The sequence below is a fragment of the Molothrus ater genome, chromosome 14 (assembly GCF_012460135.2).
Source record: "Molothrus ater isolate BHLD 08-10-18 breed brown headed cowbird chromosome 14, BPBGC_Mater_1.1, whole genome shotgun sequence".
In the NCBI taxonomy this organism is placed as follows: Eukaryota; Metazoa; Chordata; class Aves; order Passeriformes; family Icteridae; genus Molothrus; species Molothrus ater.
In genome coordinates this window covers 16,008,258-16,023,885 of record NC_050491.2, presented here as the reverse complement: position 1 = coordinate 16,023,885, position 15,628 = coordinate 16,008,258, and the positions used below count along the sequence as shown (strand labels likewise).

Sequence of the window (15,628 nt, the reverse complement as noted above, 5' to 3'; positions counted from 1 at the left end):
ATGGGAATATCTGAGAGGCTGAGTCTCCACCTCCTGCTATCACAGGACACGAGGCCACCAGTCCCTGCCAAACACTCATCTGAGTCCACCCCTGTGCTCATCAGGTCTCTGCACTGTCAATCCTGGAGGCACTTGGCCATTCAGTGTCACCACATTCCAGCAGGAATTCAGCCCTGAAGAGTTCACTGCAGTTTATCCTCAAGCTTGGTTATCCTTGAGCTTCAGTAGCTCCCCCTCCACTGCTGGGCCTGACCCTGGGGATGCCCCATGTGAAACCCTTCACTTTGTGGGTTAAAAGAGCTGGGCACAGGCTGTGCTGGGAAATCATCAATATTCAGCAATTTCAACTCAGGAGTCCAGATATCTATTATGCATAGTAATTAATGTCTACAACAAGCACAAAGTCTAGAAAACAGCACTTGGTGTCTCGAATCTCTGTCTGGTCTTCTGCAGCAATTTTACAGACTGCAGTTTTTCCAGTATTACACACTTGAATAACAAATTCCTTTTAAACAGCAGGTTAAGTAGACCATGTTACTGAATTCCAAAATACATCTGGTCCACAAAACTGAACACTTAAAAAAAGTTAGACTGAACATTTCCAGAGTTAAAAGGTATTTTAAGATCCCTCCCCTCTCAGGTACACCCCACACTGTCACTTAGATTATAGATTGTTAGAAAAACATTTAACTGCAGTATTGATTTTGTTTTGAATTTATGAACAAGGATCTCAATTAGAATAAGTAAATAGATTACTGGAGTGCAGCAGATAGAGGCAGCAAGCAAAAAAACATTTTAATTGAATATGAAAGTAACAGAGAAATTCTATTCTTTATGACAACACTTGGCTAATAAACATGATTAATACTGCTAAATGCAAAAGTTTGAAAGATCAGGGATTGAGAAAAAAGGAAAACACTCCATCATTTTAGCACTATGTCCAAGTATGAATTACCTTCCTATAAAAGAGTTGTAATTTGTAAAATGATGAGTAATACACTGACAAAGGAAGATACCCTAAATTATGCCATGTGATATAATGTAGCATGGCGTAGTGCAGTAATTAGAACTACTACAGTTGAGGCTGTGTCAGCATCTTTGTTATTTAATATACTGTATATCAGCTCTTTCAAATAACATTTGACTGCTATTTAGTGTGGAGATTGTTCACTTTGACTGTTGTGAATCTGGGGTGCTATTATTTGGTGTGTTTCAGAAGTTAAGTGTGTGATTTATAAAGGACTTTCGGAGGAAATGTTGAGCATTTCATTTTAACAAATGAGTTTTCATTTTCTTCATGTGCTTTTTCACCAAATTTAACATTTACACTTTATTCTTCCTCAAAAAAACACACATACTTTTCCATTATTTTTTTGCTTAGGAACACATTTTGTAGCTGTAATTTCACGTATCAGGGCACTGGCCACAAACATTGGGCCAAAGGCAGTTTGTTGGGATTTCTGAATGAAACAAAAAACCTGAATCTTCATCTGAAAGTTTCCCTCTCCCTGTGCTCCTCTGCCCTGGGTAGTTCCAGCCCTAGGCACAGACAGTCTAAATTCAGCTCATTGAGTTATTGAGTTATATTTTTTAAATATTATATTATTGAGTTATAATTCTAGAAGTTTCTCTTGCCTTTCAGAGCCTCGTGGCCCTGAGGCTGCAGCAGCAGAGCCCCCCCAGCTCTCTGAGCCCAGCTCTACAACCTCTGCAATTTCTCAGTAAAATTCCATTATTCCCAATTTACAGATGAGAATTGCCCTGTGAGAAAAGCAACTTTCTTAAGGAAATCCAGGAAATCTGCAGTGGAAGGGGAAACTGAATTTAAATTATGTCACATAGTCCAAATCACTGGACCAGTTCTCCTTACAGATGGGGACAACAATAACTTTTCCCCTCTGCAAATTCCACTTGTAAATCTGCTCCAGTATTCAGTGCCAGCAACACAAGAATAAATTGCAATACACTTATCTCTGCAGACCATTCCTGTATTCTTATGTTCCCTATCACTTCTCCTTAGAGAAAGAAAAAAAATACAGCTGAGTGTACAATGTCTAATAAAAGTGGTATTAAATGAAATGCATCCTTAGCCTGCAGTGTCCCACAGATAACAGCTCCATCTCTCCATCTGCTCTGCATTTCCTATGTAGCAGGAAGCCTCTTAAAAATGAAATAATAATTAGAACAGTTCTTACCTAGAACTGCTCAGGTGTGGAGTGTTTTATAAGGGCGTGTGGTCGGCTCCGGGTGGGAAAGGTGAGGGGCAGAATTGGGAAGCTCCTGTTACACCAGTGAGGAAACTGAACTGGAAACGAGTCAGGGCTCTGGTCCTACCCCTGTGCCCCACAGACACCTCTGATCCATCCTACCAACAGTCTCTCTGCACAGCTAAAAAAGAACCATTTTAAGAGAAAATTTGCATTCTTCCCTGGAGTATCTATGCCCATAGGGTAAGAAAAAGATTACATACAAATTTACAGCAAGCCTGAAGCAGATTCACAGTAAAAACCAAGTATGTGACATGCAAACCTGTGCTGGTACACTCGGTCCTTTAATTGCCATGCAGCGTTAAAAAAAGGTATTTATTTTTGAGTATACAATTTTCTTATTTGGTAACACACTTGTCAGCATGTTTGATCAGCAAATACATATCTGACATGCAACATATCAATGTGTATTTTCAAATTCTTTGTTGCCATAACAATTAGAAGTGAATACATCCATAAAAACTGAATCCATCCTAATGCTTCAAATTCATATTTAACCACAATTTTTCAGAGCCATTTTTTGTCCAAACAGGTGCCATCCATAAGGCAAAGATATCACATTGTGATTTTTTTTTTTTTTAATTTCAATATTTCAATTCTGTATTTTGTATTATGAGCTTACAGTACATACAGAGATGTATTTAAAGTAATTTCTTTTAGGTATATAAAACATAAAGGGAAAAATATATGGAAAAAAATAAACATGCACTCCTAAGAAAAATGAGACAACAGGAAACAGCAAAGCGATCTACCTCTTTTATGTGAAGGGAAATAAAAGTTTTTATTTATTTTATATGAGAAAGAATATTTCATTTTAAAATATGAGTAACTTGATACATGAGTGTCATAGGAATATTACTGGAGCACCCAGAAGTTATTTGTCAAAATGCCAATACATCATTTATACACTTTACCAAAAGCTTTATGTTTGACACTCTCACCCACTACCCACAAGACCTTCCCTCCAACATAGAAAACTGAAGGACAGAAAGGTGATTTTTCCTTATCTTGTTTGCATTCTGGTCGATCCTGTCCCAGAACAGGCTGTTCTCAGCACTGGAAAAGGGAAAGACAGAAAGGAGCAGCCCCAGAGCTCCTGATGCTCAGCAGGTGCGGGCACAGAGCCCGTGGGCTCCTGACCACAACCTGAGAAAGGGGGAAAGCAAAGAAATCTGGGCTGCCTGCCCCAGCCAGCTGAGGAGCAGAGCTGTGCTGCAGGCTCTGCCTTCAGAGGGGCTGCTGAAAGCACAGGGGGGCTAAAGAAAGGCCTGAAGAAAGTGTCTGCAGTGTCCAGGGCACACAGAGAGATGGACCCCGTGTGGATTTGGGCAGTTATTGACTGAGTGATAAGTGAAATCTGCCATTCACCAGTCTAAACCGGTTATTTGAGAGAAGTTATTTAGCAGTGCATGAATTATTACACTAATGTTCAACTAAGCAAAACCAGAAACCAGGTGAATTTAGGAGTTAAATCACAGGTACTATGAACAAACAGGAAAAATCAGCCCAAGCCATACATTCACCTGCTGTCAGTGACAGACCCCACAGCCCCACTGGAAGGTGATTTATCATCACAAAGTGTCTCTGTTTAAGTTTAGTTTTATTTATTTGAAGGAAATGCAAACAATAAGCTCAGCTTCAGTTTTTTCTGAAAATGCTGCTATTCACCCATTATTAACTTCAGGAATTTTTTAAGGCAACTCTTAAAGCCAAAAGTTTTCTAGCAATAATCCTCTCTGTGCATTTCCATTCTTCAGAACAAAACCCCAAAATCTGTTGTTCGTTTGTTGGGGTTTTTTTGGTGAAGACATATCTGTAGTGATTAAATCAGTGTCTTGGTTTTAGGTATTGAAAGATCTCCAGAAAGTAATCACAGTTCAATTCGGTGACAGCTTCTTTTCATTTGGTTTCAAATTCATTTTATCAGCCTTAAATCTGTCTGGATGAGCTGAATGAAATCCTCTCTGTCAGAGCTACCTTCGAATTCCACAACCACACTGTTTCAATCTATGTCTGTCATTTTACTGTTCCTTGTGATACATTCCTGAAAAATTGAACTCCAATTGTAAAAAGCAATACCATCTTCACTGGCCAATTTTATTCTCAAATTATTTTTAAACACATTTTTCATCCTGCTGGGCATATTAAGCACAACAACAGAAGTGAAGAAAAAAGTATTCAGTGCATTGCTATTTCAGCACTGGTCATTCCAAAGTATTTCTCACCTCTAACTTCTTGTGAGTGTCCAGCACATACAGGGCCTTTGAAAATTTTTGATTATACAGAACTCCATGACTCCCAAAACAACACAGCAGTGCTTTTTCCTAGCAGTCCTAAGCCTTGTGTTTCCAGACTATTTTACCAACATCCCAACCTCACCCTGATATTGGGAAAAATGGTCACTTTTTTGGCCGACACAGAATATCTTCTGCAAAAACATTTCAGCCTCCTGTCAACATTTTCATGGTATCAACCTTTGAGTGTGCCAGGAAGACAAGATTAGGTTGAAAACTGAGACTCTCACTGCAGGAAGGTCAGGAGGAGACCACCCAGGTCTCATTCCTGGTCAAGTGTCACCTTCCTGTCAGAAAACCATAAAACTGCTCTGGGTCAGGATTTTGACCCATTTAACCCCAAATTCTGTCCCTTTACTGGCAGTAGATAATGTTATTTACAGAGGCCACGCAAGTGTGGGCATTTTCTGTGGTCCCTTATTACTCCCAAATGAAATTCTGAAATTTAAAAATGGGAACAAGATTTTTAATCAGCCCCCAAAATCATTAAACCCATCTGGAAATCCAAATGGCAGATCTGAAATGCATTTAAGGCTTTAATTCATGGATTTGTCTGGCAGTGTGTATTGGGCTGTATCAACTTTTGGAGTGTACCCTACAAGAAAGCCATGGAAGTGTGTAGGGTAAGATATTAAAACTCAAGAAATCCAGTGATGGCTTTACTGGGCTACTTCCAAAAACTTATCAAGTGGTTCAGCAGATGTAATTACTGCTTAGCCCTGCCAAGGCTTTGAAATGTGCCCATTAATTCAGCAATTCCCAATCTGTCCATCAGTCAGTCATACTTAAAAAATATGTCTGTCAGGACTTAGGTGAAGTAATCTGTTGATAATTACACAATGAGAAGGCATCTGAAATCTGAATATCATTTCTAAACTTTTTGAAAAGTCTTGATGACAGCAAATTCAAAGTTTATTTCACAGCAAACAGGACATTAAAGGTAACTGGGAATATGTCAGAATATTTGATGCCAAATTAATTAAGAACAATTAATTTCAGGAAGATACTTTCTGAGACGATAAAAGCAGAGTTGCAATATTTATCTAGGAACTTAACCATCCCTCCCAAACCATCAACTGCTTCCTTTAAAGTGAACAAAGAAACAGGGAGGTGGTAAATGAAATGTGCTCTGAGGTTCCCACGTGCTGATGGATGAGGCTGGTGCTGAAGCTCAGCCCCAGCCAAGTCTCCTCGGTGCCAGGTACCTTGGCAGGTGTGACTGTCCCTCCCTGGGCCTTCCCAGCCAAAACAAGGTCTCACCATTCCAGCCAGCTGCTGCTGTCCAAGGCTCTGAACAGCAGGAAACCTGCTCTCCCTCTCACAGCAGACAGAGCCATTCATCCCTGCAAACTGGATCCGCAAAAATGCTCCTAAAATACAACCAAGTGTTTTCTGCTGCTTTCTGAGACCAGTGCAGATGAATAAATTGTGCACCAAAAGTTCAGTAAACTTCAGTATCACCTTCAGTACCTCCAGCTGAACTCCAAAACACCCAACACACCTCAGTGGTTCAACTTCCACAACCACAGCACCCTGTAAAAGTTGTATTTAACAAGATGAAACATCAGATTTACAGAAACTCAGACATGAACTCTTACAGCAATTGTCACTAAAATGCCCTGGTAATCACAAACACCTCTCAGAGTCAGATAGCTGTGCCTGCACTGTATAAAAAAACACCTGGTGTTATTTGAAGGGGGGTTTGGGGAGGGTTAACTGGGCATTTGTTGTCTTCCTCTGACAGCTCTTAGTTCTTGTAGTGGATTAAATATTAAGTTATAAAACTCTATTCAGTTTCTTCTATAGAACATGAAGTACATTTATTGCTAGCATTTTTAGTAACAACTGTGTGACAACTGTTTTATTTTTCTATACAAAGATAAGAATGATGTACTAGAACACAGCATCTATTCTGGTTAAGGACCATCAACAAAAAAACTGTTTTCTGCTGCAGGACTACAGCCTGCCTTCAGAAACACGTTCATTTCACAGAGAGAAAGAAGGTCAAAATTCTGGTCTGTCATGTTTTTATTACTGTTGATGATGCACAAGCCAGAAATAAAACAGCTTAACTTTCAGATCTTGAATACAGTTTGCAGGGCTGCCTGCCAGAAAGGATAAACCATACATCCCTCTGAGCTCCACTACTGCAGCCAGCAGCAAGCAGGGAACCAGGATTTGTATTCCAGTGATGATAATCACCCATACCCTCACTCACCACAATTTACAATTTTCTGCCTTTTTAAAATTACTTAGTATTTCCCCATATTTAACAACTTACTGCAAGAACCACTGAGATAAAATCCTGTGTATTTTTACCATGACTAACTCAGCAGATAGTTCAGTTTGATTCTGAGGGGCTTTGAGAATATCTTGACATCCAGGGCAGACAGGTAACTACAAAATCAGGTTATTTGAGCTTCAACAATTCATCATTTACTATTTCTTTGAAATCATTATTAAGAACAGTTCAAGTTACAGATGGCAATCTGCTGAGTTAATCTGCAGTGTCATAAAAGGATCATATATTTATAATCTTTCCAAGATCTCCTAATACTAGGAGAATTCTATATAAAGCAAAGTATGGCTTGAAAGAATTAAATAAAATCTGTGGCCTTAACATACACCTGGACAGTTTTCCAAACTTCCAGCACCTGCACAAAACTCATTGGAGATGTTACCAGAGAAGGAGAGGCTGCTGAGGGATGCCCACCACACTTTTCTAAAGATGAAGGTCTCTAGTGAGATTTAGTGCCACAGTCCTGGTTTCCACAAAGGATCAGTGGCTGCAGCCCCTTGCACAGCCCCAGCAAGGTGTGTCAGGATGGGATCTCAGGCCAGCACACACTCATTCCAGTTCTTACATCTGAAGTTGATCCCTTGCACTCAATACTCCTGACTTCCAAACAATTGAGAGTGCTGCCAAAACCACGAGAGCTCGTGAGCAAACCCAATTCACAGAAAAGGTCAGCAGGGACATCTACTGTGCTTCACTTAATGCCAGCCTAAAAACAACACACAAAAACCCCTGGAGCTACATTAGCAGCCAACTCTGTACTTCCTTTCACAACCACTTTCATTTGTGCTCACAGTAATATCTGAACAGGTTCCTACCACAGCACGTGGATCCATCTCACACATTCAATCCATCTTTGCTTTTCAGAACGTTTTTCTCATTCTGCAAGCTTAGCCACTGGGAATTCCCATCACCTCTGGAATAATTCTCCTCCAGGAATACCAGTGGGAGTTTAGCATTAGCTTCTCTAAGGAGCAGGATCCAACCCCTAGAACTGACCAACAATGCCAAATAAACCATTCCTAAATTGTTATTCTGTGAAGGATACTCTACATCTTCAAGCAAGAATTTCTTTCTGAGCTATACAAAGCAATAAATAACAACTACCATCAGAAAAAAAATTATTAAAATGTTGATTATTAATACTAGATAAAGTGAAACTATTTCTTAAGAGGAGAAAGTGAGAGGCTTCTGCAACAAAACAGAATAACCAGTGCCAAGCTGAACTTAACTAAGCTTGAGGTTTTGGACAGGATTCATTTCTGCTTGTGGTATAAGTATGCACCACCTTGATTATCATTTAAAAAAATATTGACAGCTTGCCTTCTCATACCAATGCCTGGTAACAAATTCCAAATGTTTTGTCACATTTCTTGTGAGCAATGCCATCTGCCAGAGGTGGCATTTCATGGCTGTTTACCCTGACTCCCTCCAAGAATTCATCTGCCACTATCTAATGCTGCCTGAATAAAGGGGATTAAGACTCTGATGCAACAGAGACTATTGATAATTTGGTGTAATTGGGAAGAAATGAAGATAAATGAGGTTGAGGATGGAGAGGCAATTAGTTGAGCTGCCTGTACAGCTGTGTTCCCGGCCTGGCTCCCCTGGCCTTTTCTTTGGTGAGGTATGTGCAAATTAAACATAATGACAAATCCACTCTTCCCGAAGCTCTTTACTTTGTGAAGCCTGCAGATCTGTTTTTCACTTCTGAGATTCTGTGTGGAAAGGAAAGGGACAGAGGATCACACTCCCTGCTGAGGCTTTTGAAGAGATGCACTTGGTCCCAGCACACCTGTGGCTCAGTACCTGTGCTTCCAGCTTGGCATTCCCAGGGTCCAGAGCCCAGGGCTTTGGCCAAAGGTGAAGGATTTTGTTCCCTCAGTGCCACAGACAGCTTTGGTCATTCCACAGCTCCAGATGGCTCTGCTGCAAATATCCTCTATCCACCTCATTGCTCACCAACATCCCCTAACCATGATCCCCCCTAAAGCCAAGCCCCACAGTTTGCAGCTGAACCTCCACTTCATAAATTATGCCAGCTTTTAAAAATACTGGTCAAAAAAATCTTTGAAACTTCTAAAATACACATTTTACTATACAAAACATCTTGGAAGTGGTAGAATTTTTAGTCCTAATACAAAGACAGCTACCCAGATAAAAGCCTTAGCTCTAAGCTACATTTTTCAGGTGAGGCCAAGTAATCAAGCTTGAATATCTTGAAAGATATTTAAATCTCAAGTGAACATGGTCAGACTACAAACCTCCAAATTAGAGGTTTGCAGTCTGCAAATCTGGAGTCTGATTTGCAGTTCTCATTTCAAATATACTGAGATACATTCATACATATACATGCAGAAATGCCCCCATATGGGGTTTAACATAAATGTAAAATAACATACATTTGCCACAAGAAATGTCACTACATGTTTCACATAAAACTCTGACAGTATTTCATAAATGTCAAATAATGCAAGATCCCCTTTAGAAAGAAATCCAATATTTGCAGAGGCAGCTTTGCCTTACAGACATGTTTGCCCAACTACCCAGCACATGTTAATTTTCTGATTTCACGTACAGGTGATGCTATCCAAATTAGGTCTTAGATGAAAGACTTCATAAAACTACACTTTTTTTCTGCATCCATACAGCCATCAGTAATTAAAAAATTATTTTTTCTATTACTTAAAAAATGCTCCTTAGAAAGACAAAAGCCCAGTTTTAATGCACAGAGGAGATTTTAGAAGCCAAATGTTACATATCTTAAAAGAATAACAATTTAGTAGATTTTGTAATGAATTTTCAACATAGCTGCTTTTTACTATACAATACAAAGAGAACAAAAATTTACATTTTGTAAATTCTCAAAGCTAAAATCACTTGAAATTATCTCTTTTCAAACTCACAGAACTACAAAATACAGTGGTTTTTTGCACATGAAAAACCTCACTCAACCTCAACACCGTGCTCTTCCCCACTACCTGGAGGTCAACCAACATCTCAATTTTACTTCATCTCATGTAGTCTTCATTTTGGATTAGATTTTTGCAAATGCCAAAGTAAAAAAAAAAACACAAAACCCTATGAGACAAACATGCCAGGAGGAAAAAAATATATATGTACTTAAGTTTATTTAAATTGACCTTGTTTTGTCTTAGTGAGGCTGAAAATTTGGCTGAAGTTAAAGTGTTCCTTTAAGGAAAATGGGAAAGGGAAAGGGAAATAAACCCATGAAAATTTGACACTGGCACGAACAGGACAAAAAGCTGACAACAAAATATTCTGTTTTCCACATTCATCTTGCTTTGTTTTCCCACTTCCACATTAAGACAATGCTCTAACTCCCTCTTCTTTCCCTGTTTCACATAGCCCTTCCCCACAGGTGGGTGCTCATTCTCTCTACACCCAAATGCTGCCCTCAAATCATGAAAAGTCACGGACTCAGGATGACTGGAAGGGATATGGGGAAGCTGATTCTAAGAAAATACCCTGTATTTTTACAGAAACCCTTCTCACTGCTCTTCAAATGCCTCTGAGATTAACAACTGGGCTAAACAGGAGTTCTGCTCTGCCTCTTCTCAACTCTGAAAATCAGAATCACCCAGTTTGAGGCATCAACTCAGACAACCCCAAGTTGGACTCGATGATCTTCAAGGTCGTTTTCAACATTGATGGTTTTTTGATTCTACAAGTATAAGAGAAAATATGCAATACACAACAGCTTTTTGACTGCTGGAGTTTCTTCTTGATTTCTTTGTCCCCTGCTTTTAAGGGATTGCTCATTTTCCCATTTTGTAATGGTACCTGCACCAATATTAAATAATATTTATAAGCTAAACCAAGAACTTCATTACAAAGGCAACTGCAATTTCTCAAACACAATGCCAGGACAGAAAAAGAACTAACAGAAGAAGCATTTCTGCAATTTGCAGCTGATTACATTTTGAAGGTGAGATGCTGTGTAACTGCTAAGCCATTTATTAAGCTGGCTTGAGGAGCTGCAATCCGTGGTGCTTGCCCAGCAGAGCCAGCACGCAGCCGTAACTGATGAGCAGGGATAATGGCCACGGGTTTCAGCCCATTTCCAGAGCTCCCTGCTCTGTGCTGAGAGCAACAATATCAAAAGGTTCCTCTCTCCAGCACTGCTGGTGTCAAGGTTAATGAGCTAAAACTTGTTAAATTGATATTACCAAACTAATGACTTTTTTATAGGATACTGCATGGATTTTGACACACAGGCTAATGTGGAATATTGCTGGTTTTAATTAAATTAGAAGTTATTGCATGTATACAATTAAGATAACTAAAAATGGGGGAGCTGTGACCACACTGTTGTCACATACCTCATGTGCTTCAAGTAATATAGAAATACAGAATCCCAGACTGGTTTGGGTCGGAAGGAGCCTTAGAGCCCATCCAGTGCCACCCCTGCCATGGCAGGGACACCCTCCACTGTCCCAGGCTGATCCCAGCCCCATCCAACCTGGCCATGGACAGGGACTGGGAGTTCACAACCTCTCTGGGCAACTTCAAACTTTTAAATATGAAATGATTTAAATAATACAAACATTATTTTAAAATATTTTTACATCAACCATAGCAAGTGTTAAGAACAGGAAAAAAAAATGCCTGAAGTCTCCATTCAAAATAGATGAACAACCAACAGGAAAAAAAAATTAATGAATCATATTAAAAAGCAAGGAGCTTATGAAAAATAAATTACATTTGTAGATGATTAAATTTTGAAGGTGAGATGTTACATAACTGCACCAACCATTTATTTCAGTGCCGTAACTGCATCTAATAAATAAAATACTTCTTTTAACTACAATCTGAGGATACACTGATACCCTGATGATTGGGATTTTCCATTTACATAGTACAGGGGCAAGGTTTGGGCTGTAATTATTTGAGGCAGAAAGAGAAGCTGTTACTTAGTTAGAGAGAAAATCGGTATCACCTGTGAGCAATAGGACAATGCAAATATTTCTTCTACAGACAGAATCACTGAGTTTAAATTCAGAGAGGTTCATTAGAGATTACCCTCCCAAATAGAAGATACCTGCAAGTTTCATGCAAATTCCCTTTTGTTTCAGTAGTATTCTTGTATTAAAGTTCAATCTCCCACTGCCACAGAAATGCCGTTTAACATACAGGATATACCCAGATATGCTTGGTGTTTAAAAAGTGAAATTGAAGATCTTACTTGTACTATCTGTTTTTCTCTAAATGACTTTTCTGCCTGGATCTTAGACTTTACAGAGAAAGGGAATAAAGTTGGACTCAGCTTCCAAAAAATATCTACTTTGTCAAAATCCAGAAAAATAGAAGGGGTGCTGCAAATGAGGGGGAATATTTCTCAAGGATGAAATGCCAAAATCCTCCTCACATCAATTTCTTAGAGACAGTCAATCAACAAACAGAACTTGCAAGACTCTTCTTCCTACTGCCTTTCCAACTTCCATCTGAAATATGAGAAAATGAATCCCAATTTAATAATATTATAAGCTTTATAGGAAAGGGCAAAAAAAGCAGCCTCTGATGGCCCATGAAATCAGTAATTGAATATCCAGCTCTTACAGTTCCATTAGTCCTGAAGTTCCACTCTCTCCATCCTTCAAACCTGAGCATCTTCTTAAAAAGAAGAATCTATTCTAACTTTTATATTGCACAAATGTAGAACAGCAACAACCCCCCTCAATTTTCAATGTTTTAAATATCAATGCCTGTCTGATCTTAAAGGGAAGCTCAACATTTATGTCTTGTCTTGGTGATAAAGTTCATGAATATATAATGAGAGTGGAACAACTCTGCTACTGATTAAATGTCAAAAAAGGTTTTATTGTCAAATATATTGTAAATACAGAAGATATACAACAAAGAGCATTAATTGCAGATGGCTGTGTACAGCTTAAAAAATGCACGGCATTGAGACAGGAAATGCTGATTTTCAGTTTCAGCTATCAATTTTAATTTACCTTCAGAATATTCCTTCAGTCAACTTGTACAGAGAGAATGAACCATAAAATGGCCAAACTCAACTGAACTAAATGCTCCCCATTCAAGGGCAGATGTTAGTCTATATCCTAGGCACACACAGCAGAATTACCCAAAATTCTGGATCTTTATTAGAATTTGTCTAAACTTTTGTGCAGATTTACGAGAGATGCGACGTGAAAATCTGCTGAGGGCAGAGGAAAGGCTGGAATAGCCATCCTCAGCTCAGAATGGGGTTTAACTGACTGAGTAAATTTAAAAAATAAAAATAAAAACATTTCTAGTCTGTAGCAGACTGCAGGTAAACACAGGTCAGCAGGATGCTACTGCCAGGAGATGCAGGAGAATGAGCTGCACACGTTTCCAGGAGATCAGTGCCTGTACAATGGGAGGAATTCTCAGTCTCCATCCCTGCCACACTCCTGCCTGGAGCATGGCCTTGACCGAGGCACTGCCCTGGGTGGGGAGCAGGAGGATCTGAATCACCTGGAGAGGGGCCAGGAGCACATCCCAGCACAGGAGAACTGAGCAGGGATGAGGAAATGCTCAGTGTGAGCCCTGCAGAACAGCAGGGGCTGTTCACTGGAGGGAAGGGACAACAGACAGGAGATCACAAATTGTCTTCTCTAGGTAAAGAACATGCTCAGTCATAAAGAGGAATAAATTGTTCTCTGCACCCACAGGGAACAGGACAGGATGCAGCAAGGAACTTTTAACAAGGAAGACTTAGGAAAACATTAGGAAAAATGGCCATGATCAGAAAGCCTATGGAATTTCTAAAATTAAGCTGGACAGTTGTCAGTCAGACATGAAAAAAGGTTGGCAGAGGTGGAGCATGGTAAGGAAACAAATCTGCAGGTGCTGGGTTTGATGATCCTGAACACCACAAAGTGCAGCAGAAGACCAGAGCCAGAGGCAGAGCCATCCTGCAGGGTGGAACTGTCCTGACCCAGAGGCTGAGCCATCCTGCAGGGTGGAAATGCTCTGACCCAGAGGCAGAGCCATCCTGCAGGGTGGAACTGTCCTGAACCCAGAGGCTGAGCCATCCTGCAGGGTGCAAATGCCCTGAACCCAGAGTCAGAGCCATCCTGCAGGGTGGAACTGTCCTGAGCCAGAGGCAGAGCCATCCTGCAGGGTGCAAATGCCCTGAACCCAGAGGCAGAGCCATCCTGCAGGGTGGAACTGTCCTGAACCCACAGGCAGAGCCATCCTGCAGGGTGGAACTGTCCTGAACCCAGAGTCAGAGCCATCCTGCAGGGTGGAAATGTCCTGACCCAGAGGCAGAGCCATCCTGCAGGGTGGAATTGTCCTGAATCCAGAGGCAGAGCCATCCTGCAGGGTGGAATTGTCCTGAACCCAGAGGCAGAGCCATCCTGCAGGGTGGAACTGTCCGAACCCACAGCAGAGCCATCCTGCAGGGTGGAACTGTCCTGACCCAGAGGCAGAGCCATCCTGCAGGGTGGAATTGTCCTGAATCCAGAGGCAGAGCCATCCTGCAGGGTGCAAATGCTCTGACCCAGAGGCTGAGCCATCCTGCAGGGTAGAACTGTCCTGACCCAGAGTCAGAGCCATCCTGCAGGGTGGAACTGTCCTGAATCCAGAGGCAGAGCCATCCTGCAGGGTGGAACTGTCTGAACCCAGAGGCAGAGCCATCCTGCAGGGTGCAAATGTCTGTCCTGACCCAGAGTCAGAGCCATCCTGCAGGGTGCAAATGCCCTGAACCCACCCTTCCACCTGAGCCAGGTGTTCCCCACAGCCTGCAGTGCCCACCCACAGCAGCAGCACTGCCCTGCACTGTGGAACCTTCCTCTACACACAAGTGGCCAATAAATACATATTAGTTAGGTACCAGGTAGCATAACATTGGTTGGATTTCCAAAATAATAAAGCACTGAGACTTGTATTAAAATCCAAGTATTTTTCCTTTAGATTATGGACAAATTAGCAGCTTCAATTGTACGGTGCCAATAACATTTTCTTCTCCCTGACTAAATGGACCACGTTTTAATACTCTTCAGTGATCTTATTAATTTAAATTAACCTTCTAAAAAATTAAGAGTAAGAATTTCATTTGAGGAAAAGATGTCACAGCCATGGAAATTAAAGCCTCTGGTGGATAAAGGTAAATTTACTCTTGGTCTGAGACAACATTGCTGGTCTTTCCTAATTGTAACTATAATGATCTGATAAACTGCTGCTCTTGTATACAGTCAAGGGTTGGGTTTTTTTAAAAGGAGCTAAAAACACAGACTACCCACCTGTATCTATTTTTAATTTGGTAATGACTGTACTTGCTAAAATTCTACCAAAATGTCACTCACAGCTTTGGATTCCAGCTTTTTTTAAACAGAATATGGAGCAGAAAGCATAACCTATTATGCAAAACTGTCAGATGCTTACTGTAAAATCACAGAAATAAATGCATAATCCTGATTTTCTCACAGATCAAAACTTCATTAAAGGAAAATAAAACTTGAATCTAAGTGCTGAAGAGAGCCAAGGTATTCTATAAAAAGCAGTAGGGCTCTGATCTATGTGTGTCCTGCTTACCCACACAGCCCCTGCTCCACAACTGAGGGATGCCTTGTACTCTGTGGGTGCAAGGAGAGGCAGAATTACTGGAGACCAGGGTGACTTCTGTCTCATCAAATTCACGGATCAGCCAGACATTTCAACAGCACCAACTGTTGCAAGGAAAACTGCTACCAAATCTCAGCTGCAGAAATGTCAGCTCAGGGCACGCCGCACAAATCTAGTGCTGAATCCTTAACTAC

At 40.6% G+C, this 15,628-nt stretch overlaps 1 protein-coding gene across 6 annotated transcripts in view; it reads right to left on the bottom strand.

Annotated features, from left to right (window-relative positions):
• DACH2 (dachshund family transcription factor 2) overlaps window positions 1-15,628 on the bottom strand; it is a 243,303-nt gene that overhangs the window by 60,498 nt on the left and 167,177 nt on the right. The window lies entirely within an intron of this gene.